Here is a 9,960-nt window from a genome sequence, read left to right as displayed (position 1 = left end):
TGGCTCGTGAGGGAGACAGTATTACAGTCCCTACAGATGCAGAAGCCAGGAAACACCGCTGCTGTGGTGGCTGTCTTGGGACTGAGCCAAGATTTGAGCCTAAAGTTGCCTCATTCCAGTGTCCTTGGCCTGAAAACCATCCTGCATGCCTCCAGCCTGATTGCCATGTCCTGGACCAGGCAGCCAGAGTGTGTCAGGCAGGACAGACTTGTATGTTCAGTGGACTTGGGAGCTTTCTTCTTGCCTTCCGCTCATAAGTCCCTCTCACCTGACTCTATAATTTTTTTTTTGAGTCCCAAAGAAGGTTAAAATACAGAATCTCCTGGGTCACACCGCAGGAGCTGTAATAAAGTCCTATTTTGTTTTGTTTTGTTTTGTTTTGTTTTTGTCGAGTGTGAGTCAATTTAATGATCTGCAGCATGAATGAATTTAAGGGGTTTTCTTAAACTCAGATCAAATATTGATTAAGCCAGGACCACAGTTTTGGATTTGGCAGGGCTTTAGGCAGGAAACCAGCAGTAAGGAGAAATGCAGTGTTTTCCAGAAGAGGGTGAGGGCCCTGGGCTTCTGCAGAAGGGAGGCAGCGGCGCAGACGGTCTGCATGACAGCTTCGACTGCTGCGTGCTTCTGGAAGAAACGCCGTGGCCCAGCTGGGGTGGGAATGGGAAGTACAAATCCTGAAGTCCCCAGGAGCCCAGAGAGGGCCATGCTTACTGACACAGGGCACATGAGGCCAGACAAAGAGCAGCGTCCTTGGACGTCACACCCCTCATACCAAGGACATGACACATAAGGGAAGGTGCCATTTTGTCTGACTAAGAAGAAATACTGTTCTTTGTGGTCACAGGGAAGTGTGGGTTTTTCCCTCTTCAGTACCTTATTAGTGAAGACACTTGAGAGTTTAATATTTTACGTTTTTAATATTTTTATATTTCGACAGTATTCTTCCTCAGTAATTCCCCAATAATTTTGAAATAGTAATCTGTTTCCTTTCCCCCTTTAGTCATATGTTGTTTGAATTCTTAATGCTATATATGTAAACATGTAGTTTTGTATTCTCTTTAATATATAAACGCATACACATATATTGGTTTTCTCTTAAAACCCTTGTGAAGGGAAAAAGAGTATTCTCTATTCAAGATTAGACTTTTCAGGCATTTTTACTTTTAATTTTTGATATGTGTTAATTATGCTGAGCGTTTTCATGGGTGGTAGCTGTCCCCATTATGTAACGGAGTGATGTATCCCCAATAATTTGAGGTTCTGTGGTTACACTGCAGTGTGACAGACATGAATACTCGGGTTAAGAGACATGAAAAACTAGCCCAGATCAAAATCTCTGGGAGCAGTCCATAAAAATAAAAGTAAAGCAAATATTTACATTTTGTTTAAAGGCAGTTGTGGGAGATAGCCTTTCAACCAACTTTTTTTCTTAACATGGACATATGGATATGGATGTTTTCGTCAGAATTAAGTCATTGGTAAACTCTTTCTGAAGATGGGTCTATTTCATTTTCTTTCTGAGGACTCGAGATGGGCCTTGGATCTTCTAGGGTGAGGCCCTTTGGACTGGCAGGCTGTGTAGCATAGGGCTGTAAAGTATTTGGGCTTTCTGAAATGGAATACTATCTGTCTCTTTTGGCCATAGCTTTAAAGCCCTACGACTTTATAAGTATAGTGAAATTTCATTGGGTTTTTTGCATCATAGTAAAGGCACTGCAGTTTTAAAGGACATGATACTAGATTGTGAGATCCTTGAGGGAAAGAACAAGTCTTATTTATCTCTTTTCTCCCTGTATTGGAAACACACCCTGTATATAGTTGGTACTCGGTAAATATTTACTGCGGTAAATTCAATCTAAAATTGTTTCACCCATCCCCCCCCCCACCTCCCCTCTGGTAACCACCAGTTTGTTCTCTATATTTAAGAGTCTATTTTTTGTTTGTCTCTATTTTTCTTTGTTCAGTTGCTTTGTTTCTTAAATTCCACGTATGAGTGACATCATATGGTATTTGTTTCTCTCTGGCTTACTTCAGTTAGAAGTAAGTTCATCGATGGATGCTTGAGTTGCTTGCATATCTTGGCTATTGTGAATAATGCTGCAATAAACAGAGAGGAACATAGATCTTCTCAAATTAGTGTTTTCATGTTCTTTGGGTAAATAACTGGTAGTGTAATTATGGATCATATGGTAGTTCTATTTTTAAGTTTTTGAGGCACCTACACCCTGTTCACCAGTTTCATTCCCATCAACAATGCACGAGGGTTCCTTTTTCTCCACATCTTCACCAATGTTTCTTGTTTCTTGTGTGTGTGTGTGTGCGTGTGTGTGTGTGTGTGTGTTTTATCTTAGCTATTCTGACCAGTGTGAGGTGATCTCATCATGGTTTTGAATTGTATTTCCCTGATGATGAGTGATGTTGGGCATGTTTTCATCTATCTGTTGGTCATCTGTATGTCTTCTTTGTAGAAATGTCTGTTCTTGTCTTTTGCCTATTTTTTAATTGTTTTGGGGGGTTCTTTTTGGAAATTGAGTTGTATAAATTCTTTATAGTTTTTGATATTAACCCCTTATCAGATATATCATCTGCAAGTATCTTTTCTCACTCAGTAAGTTGTCTTTTTGTTTTGTTGATTGTTTTCTTTGCCATGTGTCCTATGAACTTTTATATCCTTTCAAATTTGGTGTAAGGGACAGACACCGTATTGAATCACTTCAGGACCCACTGAGGACAGGAAAAGTAAGGGAGAATTGTGCTTCTCTTCTGCGGACCTTATTTATTTCTCATTTCAGTGAGTACTTAATGAGAACATTTCTTTGTCTTACCTTTCTCTTCCCTTTATTTAACTAACTGAGTCACCAACTATTTATTTAGCATATGTCTTATACTATTGATTGGGCTAAGCTGTGGGACTATAGCAGTAAACAAAATCTAATACTTGCTTCCAAAAGGAGACAGGCTAAGAAATTAATTGTTGCAAGTGACCCGAGAAGAAGGATTTATCTACATGCCACTAACCACTCTTTTATTATCTTCTCTTTCCCGTATTCATTTTTCTTTCTCACTTTGAGAAGTAGAAATCTCATAGGGCATGTGGGGAGAGAGGACAAACCCAGATCCACAGTGCTGTGAGCAAACATGGTCTAGCTCGTCAGCTGTGTTGTGTGTGGCATTAACTAGTAGAGTTTACTAGAGAGTGAAGGAGCTGCAGAGCCTACGGGCAAGTGATCTGAGGTTTATTGGGTTGATTACACGGCTGTTACTGACCATAATACAGAATGGACAGTGGTAAAAAGGGATGAGCAGGGCTGGATCAATCTCGGTGTGTTCAGGGGCCAGAGAGAATGATTGTGTGTGTGTGTGTGTCTGTGTCTGTGTGTCTGTGTGTCTGTGTGTGTCTGTGTGTAGGGAGAGGGAGGAAGGAAGGGCAGGAAATGGTGAGGCTTGGGCTATGTGACAGGCTAGGGCACGGGTAATCTGTTCTCACGTAAGCACATGGATACTGTGTATTTCGGTATTTGGCGTTCAGTGCATATTCATCTCACTTATATGAATCCTATGTTTTTGTCTTTTTTTTTTTTTTTCTTAAATATCCTCTTATTTTCTGACTTTTACATGTCATCCTTACGCAGGAGCCAGGCTGGTCTTCTGCGTATCATTCCAGTGTTAATTGATGTGCTGCCGAAGCGAGCACTGCTTTCTAACTTCTAATGTGAATGTCAATGTGACTATCTCTTCGGCTTTGTGAGGAATAGAGTCTGCATCCTGTGCGTTTTGTTCTTTTTCACGTCAGGCAGCTTTCAGACTGCTTCCCAGGCACTAAAGGATTTAGTTGGAGTATTTTCCCCAGGGCAGTGAGGTTTTAGATCTATCTGGAAATTGCTGATTCTTGTCCTGTTTTGTTTAGAAGGATATCATCTCAGAGCCCATTTTCCTCTTTCTCTTTCATCTCAAAACTTTTCCTCCTCTTCTCCCGAGCAGTGGTTCTGGACGGTTGTGGCTGTGCATATATTCGACGCTTTCACATTAAAAGGCTAATACTTGTTTTGCTAGCGTAAGTGGAGAAGGAATAATGTATATTAATCCATGACCTAAATAAGGAATGACAAAATATGATACTTTTCTACAGCTATTCTACCTTCTATACTCAGTCCGACCATAGTAAACCTAATATTTATTGCTGTTACCTATTAGCAGTATTTTAGGTTTTCTCTTCCTTGCCTTGGTTGATTAGCTGCAAACTAATGTAATTACTGCTTTTTTATTTTCAAATTTGAAATTGTTGCCGTATTTTCTTAAAAAATTTTTTTTGATGTTTATTTATTTTTGAGAGAGAGACAGAGCACAAGCAGGGGAGGGGCAGAGAGAGAGGGAGACACAGAATCTGAAGCAGGCTCTAGTCTCTGAGCTGTCAGCACAGAGCCCGACGCGGGGCTCAAACTCACAAACCATGAGATCATGACCTGGGCTGAAGTCGGATGCTCAACCGCATGAGTACCCCAAACCTTGCTGTATTTTCAATTAAACAATTAGATGTTGATGGCCAAGTGTGTGCAGAGCAGTACACTAGAAACTGGTAGAGGCCATGAAAGTGAGGAGTGGAGGGTCCCTGCCTTCCAGGGGCTTATGATCCAGGGGGGAGGACACATTCACAGATCTGTTACCAGGCAGCACAGAAATCAGCAACTGAAGAACAGCACAGCTCTTTGGGTGTGGAGAGGCAAATAGAAAATCTACACAGAAGTCACCCCAAGTTCATGAATTTCATTGATTCCTGGAGTTGTTCCATAATGCCTAAAATCCCCACTATGCACAGTGCTGGGATTTTACTGTAACACCTCCTCTGAGTGTGCTGAAAAATAGTACACATGTGTAAAAAGTCTAAAACTCATTAAAAGGATATGCAGTGGAAAGTAAGTCTGTCTCTTAACACATTCCATCATTTTTTTCTCTCTAGAAACACACTTTCCTGTGTGTGATTAATTGCTAAAGATTTGTTGCCGATAGATTCTTTTGAAATTTGATGGACTTCAACCCACATTGTGCAAATGTTCCAGGTGCTGTGTTAAGTACCGGGAATATCAAGACTAGGATTCTGATCTGTGAGAGTTCACAGGCTAGTACCCATGAAGATGTAAGTTAGTCTATAACACAGGGACACGGGGTGAGTGTTTTGATAACTCAGGGAGGGAATGAATGACTCACCGCTCTAGGGTGCGGCTGGGGCTGCTTCTCAGAGACCATGAAACTCTGGGATGTGGTGACCGAGGGGTAGGCAAGTAAATCTTTGGCCAAAGGAACCATATGCTCAAAGAAAGAGATGACCGAAAATATACGTTGAGTGTATCTCAGTAGGGATAGAGTGTAGGCTCTGCACGCGGTGGTAGATAATGTCTGGAGGTTGAGGCCAAGTCATCGAGAAGACCGAATTTCTCATCCTGCAAAACTTGGACATCATCGCATGGAAGGGTGGAGAGAAGGGTTTGAAGGAGTGCAGGGTGATGAGGCATACCTGTCTTGATTTTGGCGGTCCTCTGACGGATGAAACAGACAGAGGAGGAGGTACAGGTGCGGGATCATTTAGGTTATAACCTTGGCTGTCACCTGGACGGGATGCGATGAGAAGGTGGCTGTGAGAATGACAAGGAAGCAGATCTGAGAGATCCCACAGAGGGACAAATGACATGCCCTGATGATAACAGGAAAGGATCAGGCGTGCTCCCTTTTCAGGATTTGTGTACCTGCTAAGAGGAACTCAGAGATGAGTGACTTAGACACAGTCTTTGTCCTGAAGGAGCCAGCAGCCTAGTGAGAAACGGCATTCTTGCGATGCAGAAGTAAGAGACGAGAAGAAAAGTCAACACTTGAGTGGTGGGCATATAAAAAGCCGTCAGCGATAGAGGAAGAGTGATTGATCACACAGGCGGAACGAGACACGGCCTGGAATAGCACAGTGGTGCGAGTCTGAGCAGGGAGAAGTGCGCCTTAGTGTCTGACCACCACTGCCAGGAAGTCAGTTGGAGTGGAGACGGAGAGCTCCGGCAGTGAGGACAGCTGAGTTGACATCTATACCATTTCTTAAAGCTTATTTATTTATTTAGAGACGGGAGAGTGCAAGCAGGGAAGGACCAGAGAGGGAGGGAGAGAGAGAATCTCAAGCAGGCTCCTCACTATTGGCTCAGAGCCCGACACAGGGCTTGAACTCATGAACTGTGAGATCATGACCTGAGCCGAAGTCAGACGCTTAACCGACTGAGCCACCCAGGCGCCCGAATGCCACGTGGACTTCTAAGGGCAAATATGATCAGTGTGGTGCGGAAAGAAAGGTCAGAGTGGGAGGCCCCTGGCCCCACTGGCTGTGACGCGGGCAGCTGGGGCACAGGACGGGCTGGGGGTCTCCTGGGTGCGTTCTCCCCGCCGCGGTCAGTAAACAGGAGGCCAGATGTGGGATCTGGAGGGAAGGACGGCGGCAGTTGGGGAAAGTGGTGATGAAGCCAGAAGGGAAGGTTCCTCAGAGCCCTCTCCCTCCCTTCCCGGTGTCCGGGCCTAGCGTCGAACCTGCGCTGTGCCTGGCGCTGCCTTCGCAGGCAAGCCTCTTGCTGCTGCTGCTGCTGAGCGTCTGATTTTCTGTATAAACCCCCAGGAGCTCATTCTCTCTGGGCTCTTTGAATTCCCCCAGAGAAGTTTCGCTTCCCTCCGCTTGCAAAGCTCGCCAAGTCCCTTGTCGTCACAGGCGGGAGCGGCCCTGTCTGCACCTTCCTGACCTGCATGGACAGGGATGCAGAGGGCACCTCGGAGAGGAACAGAAGGCTGGATAGCCTAGAAGGTTCCCGCGTGTGCGGTGAGCCGCGCAGACTGCCGGCCGCGGTCCTGACCTGGCGTTCTGGAAACGGCGGCGGCCTACACCCCCGGGGGGACGCCGGGGAGTTTGTTAGGTCACCGGAGCCCGGGGCTGGAGGAGCGGCTCGAGTGTGCGGCGTGCTTCTGTTGTTTATAACTCTCCGTAATGTGTGATAACAAAGAGCAGTGTGTGGTAACAAAGAACACTCTGTTACCACGAGTTATTTTAACCACCAGCTTTCGGCTGCTCAGCCTTTTTTCCCCTTCTTGCTCACAGCTCTGTTTCTGGCTCCACGTCTCTGTCACCCACCTCCACCCCCTCCCCAGCTGCTTCCTCCCCGGCTCCTTGTGGGAAGTCCTTCCCCGTGGCTGTGTCTCCTCCACCACCCAGAACCTGCTGGAGGCTTCTTGGCTTTTATAGCATTAGCAGTTTGCCACTCTTTCCCCCTCTCCTCGCATATACATTTTTCTTCCAAAGGGCTCTTCACATTTAGAGAGCCCCCAAGATGGTGGGTCACGTGTGTGTGTGTGTGTGTGTGTGTCTGTGTGTGAGAGAGAGAGAGAGACAGAGAGAGAGAGAGAGAGAGACAAGGAAGATAGATTACCGGTTTTGAGGGCCTCATAGTCATTTTCTCTCTTCCCAGAGGGCTTCTTACTGATTTTTCAGTGCTACTAAGCCTAAAACACAGAGTAATCTTTATTAAAATGGGCCTGAAAAAGTTTTGTTTTGTTCTTAAAATCCTGACCTCGGACTTTGGATGGCAGCCGAGCCCCCAGTGACTTGGAGAGAGGTGGGAGATCAGATGTGACCATGGTGTAAATGTCTGTGAGTCCAGAATGGCCAGAGACACTCTCTCTAGAGGTAATTTCTACATACATTGCCTTGTATTCTGGCATAAAGTGGCAAGTGATACAAGAAATTGGTGATGTTGGCAAATGATAATCTGAGACGGGTCTATAGTGAGCTTTACTAATCATCTTCCATAAATTTCAAGGTTGAGAGTGATTTTATAGCTTTCTTTACACTTTGTGAAGTGGATTTTTGTTTGTTTTCCTTGGTTTATAGAATACACTGACATATTTTTCTGAAATCCCTTTACTCTTAAAACTTACTGTATGTGTCTTCAATGGTATAAATCATACCAAGAAAGAATATTTTAAAAGTCTGGAGATTTCGATGGAAAAAAATCCCTGTAGATTGGCTCTGTGCCCTTTGAAAAGTCAGTTAACATCTCCATTGCTCATTTTCTTTACCTGTAAATGGGGGGCGGTGCGTTGACCAACCCTAACGTCTTATCCATTTCAAGCATTCATTAGTAATTGGACACATTCAGAGCTAGAAACTGGATCTCACTTAGTATTCAATTCCACGTGTCTGGTAGCAGGAACTGAGAGGGCTCAGGGTAAGGATGATAGACTGTAGGCTCTGTCGGAAAAAGTGGGATATTGATTAGTGATGTCTGCCTTGAATGCAGTAATTAGGGGTAGTGGCCTGAGTTGTTGTTGGTCATGGTGGTGGTGGTGGTGGTGGTGGTGGTGGTGGTGGTGGTGTGTGTGTATTTCTTTTCTGCTATTCCTTCTCTAGCCCTACTAAGGCCATAAGGCAGTTGTGTTTTCAAAAGACACCTTCCCCCCCTCCCCCAACACACCCCTCATTTGAACTAAATGGTGATGAAACCCTCAGCATATGCTCTATTCCTTTTCTGGATGATTTAGCTTCAATTAAATCAGATTTCTGTTCCCTGCTTCATATGTCTTAAAACCAAAGGGAATAGAGAAAAGGATGTGTGGACAGCTCATTTGAAACACATCACTACTTCAAACCTAGGTCTCCTAAAACCTTGGTCACATGCAGAGGACCAGATACAAAATTATAGCCGATTACCCGTCTAATACAGTACAGTATTGAGCCCTAAAATGTGACTTTCTTTTTTATGATCAAGACTCTAGGATCAAAAAGATATGGAGAATTACATATGGGAAATTATATAAACTCTGTGTTAAGTCTTTTTCATAAATGACTACTAATAATTTTTATAATTGCTCTAGGATGTTTGACAAATTTATGTTTTCAGAATATACCCAGGTGAAGAATGGAGAGCTAAAAACCAGTGGTTTTAGAATGCTAGATGGGAATGGGTGATGTAAATCAGATTTCAAGGTTCATCTTGACCTGCTGTCTCTCAGGACACTGATCAAAGTTTTGTGAATCCTTCTGATGCAGAGTTATTCATTAGAGTTCTCAGCACATAATTATGGACTGTCAGAAGATTTCGGGTTTGTGTAATAAATGAGTAGCATGCCTGCGGCTTGCTGAGGTGTTAGCTTAATAACCTCATAAGATGGGTTGTTTTTCTTCTCCCTCAAGACCTGAGCAGACTGGATTATGTCTGGTCCACCCCAACTTAAATGGAGGTGAGCAGACCAGGATTTAGATTTCTTTAAAAGTTTGTTTCTAAGAGGAAGACACACGGCTTCTTATTTCATGCCCTTCTCCTTTGTTCTTTCTTCTTTTGAATTGGAGGCAGAACAGATTTTGTTTTCATGCCTAAATCTTCGTAAGGATGTATAAGTTTTCTCCCACCACGCGTGGTTATATACAGTAAGATGTTAGTAAATCGGTGCTGATAAGCAGTGCCACATTTAAATTGCTGCCTGCATGATACCCTCACTCGGGGATGCAATTATTTCCCTTGGTTTTGACAAGATGTCAACTGTGATATGCACAGAGCAGAAACATAGCCTAAGACACTATAGTGTGTTAAAGATCTTTCCAGAAGAAAACTCAAGTACATGTCTGGGGCTCCCACTCTGACTCCATCCTTTGCCTTTGTATGTTTGTTTATATTTAGATTATTAGCTGATTATGAAGTGGCATTTAAGAGTCACAAACCATTCTATTTAGTGATCGTAATTAACAGGGGTTTCTAGGAATATTTTGCCTTCATTTTCAGTATAAAGAGAGAGAGAGGGATTCATTGTTAGTCATTCTTCTGGTTATGGTGGTGGAGGTACCCTTTTATAATAGCTTCAAGAGGGAAATACAGGTGGCTGATTACCACAGGATTGTATTGCATACCTGAGTGCACTCACTGTTGAGAATACAGAGGTGTGTCA

General features: G+C 43.7%; 1 protein-coding gene and 1 non-coding gene across 2 annotated transcripts in view; one reads left to right on the top strand and one right to left on the bottom strand.

The window, feature by feature from the left end:
* GLIS3 (GLIS family zinc finger 3) overlaps positions 1 to 9,960 on the top strand; it is a 438,239-nt gene that overhangs the window by 178,398 nt on the left and 249,881 nt on the right.
* LOC144227743 (U6 spliceosomal RNA) lies at positions 3,591 to 3,697 on the bottom strand. Its single transcript, XR_013334045.1, has one exon. It is a non-coding gene; the product is annotated as a U6 spliceosomal RNA (small nuclear RNA).

The sequence above is a fragment of the Crocuta crocuta genome, unplaced genomic scaffold (genome assembly GCF_008692635.1).
Source record: "Crocuta crocuta isolate KB4526 unplaced genomic scaffold, BGI_CrCroc_1.0 scaffold41, whole genome shotgun sequence".
Classification (NCBI taxonomy): Eukaryota; Metazoa; Chordata; class Mammalia; order Carnivora; family Hyaenidae; genus Crocuta; species Crocuta crocuta.
This window is presented reverse-complemented; position numbering and strand designations above follow the sequence as displayed.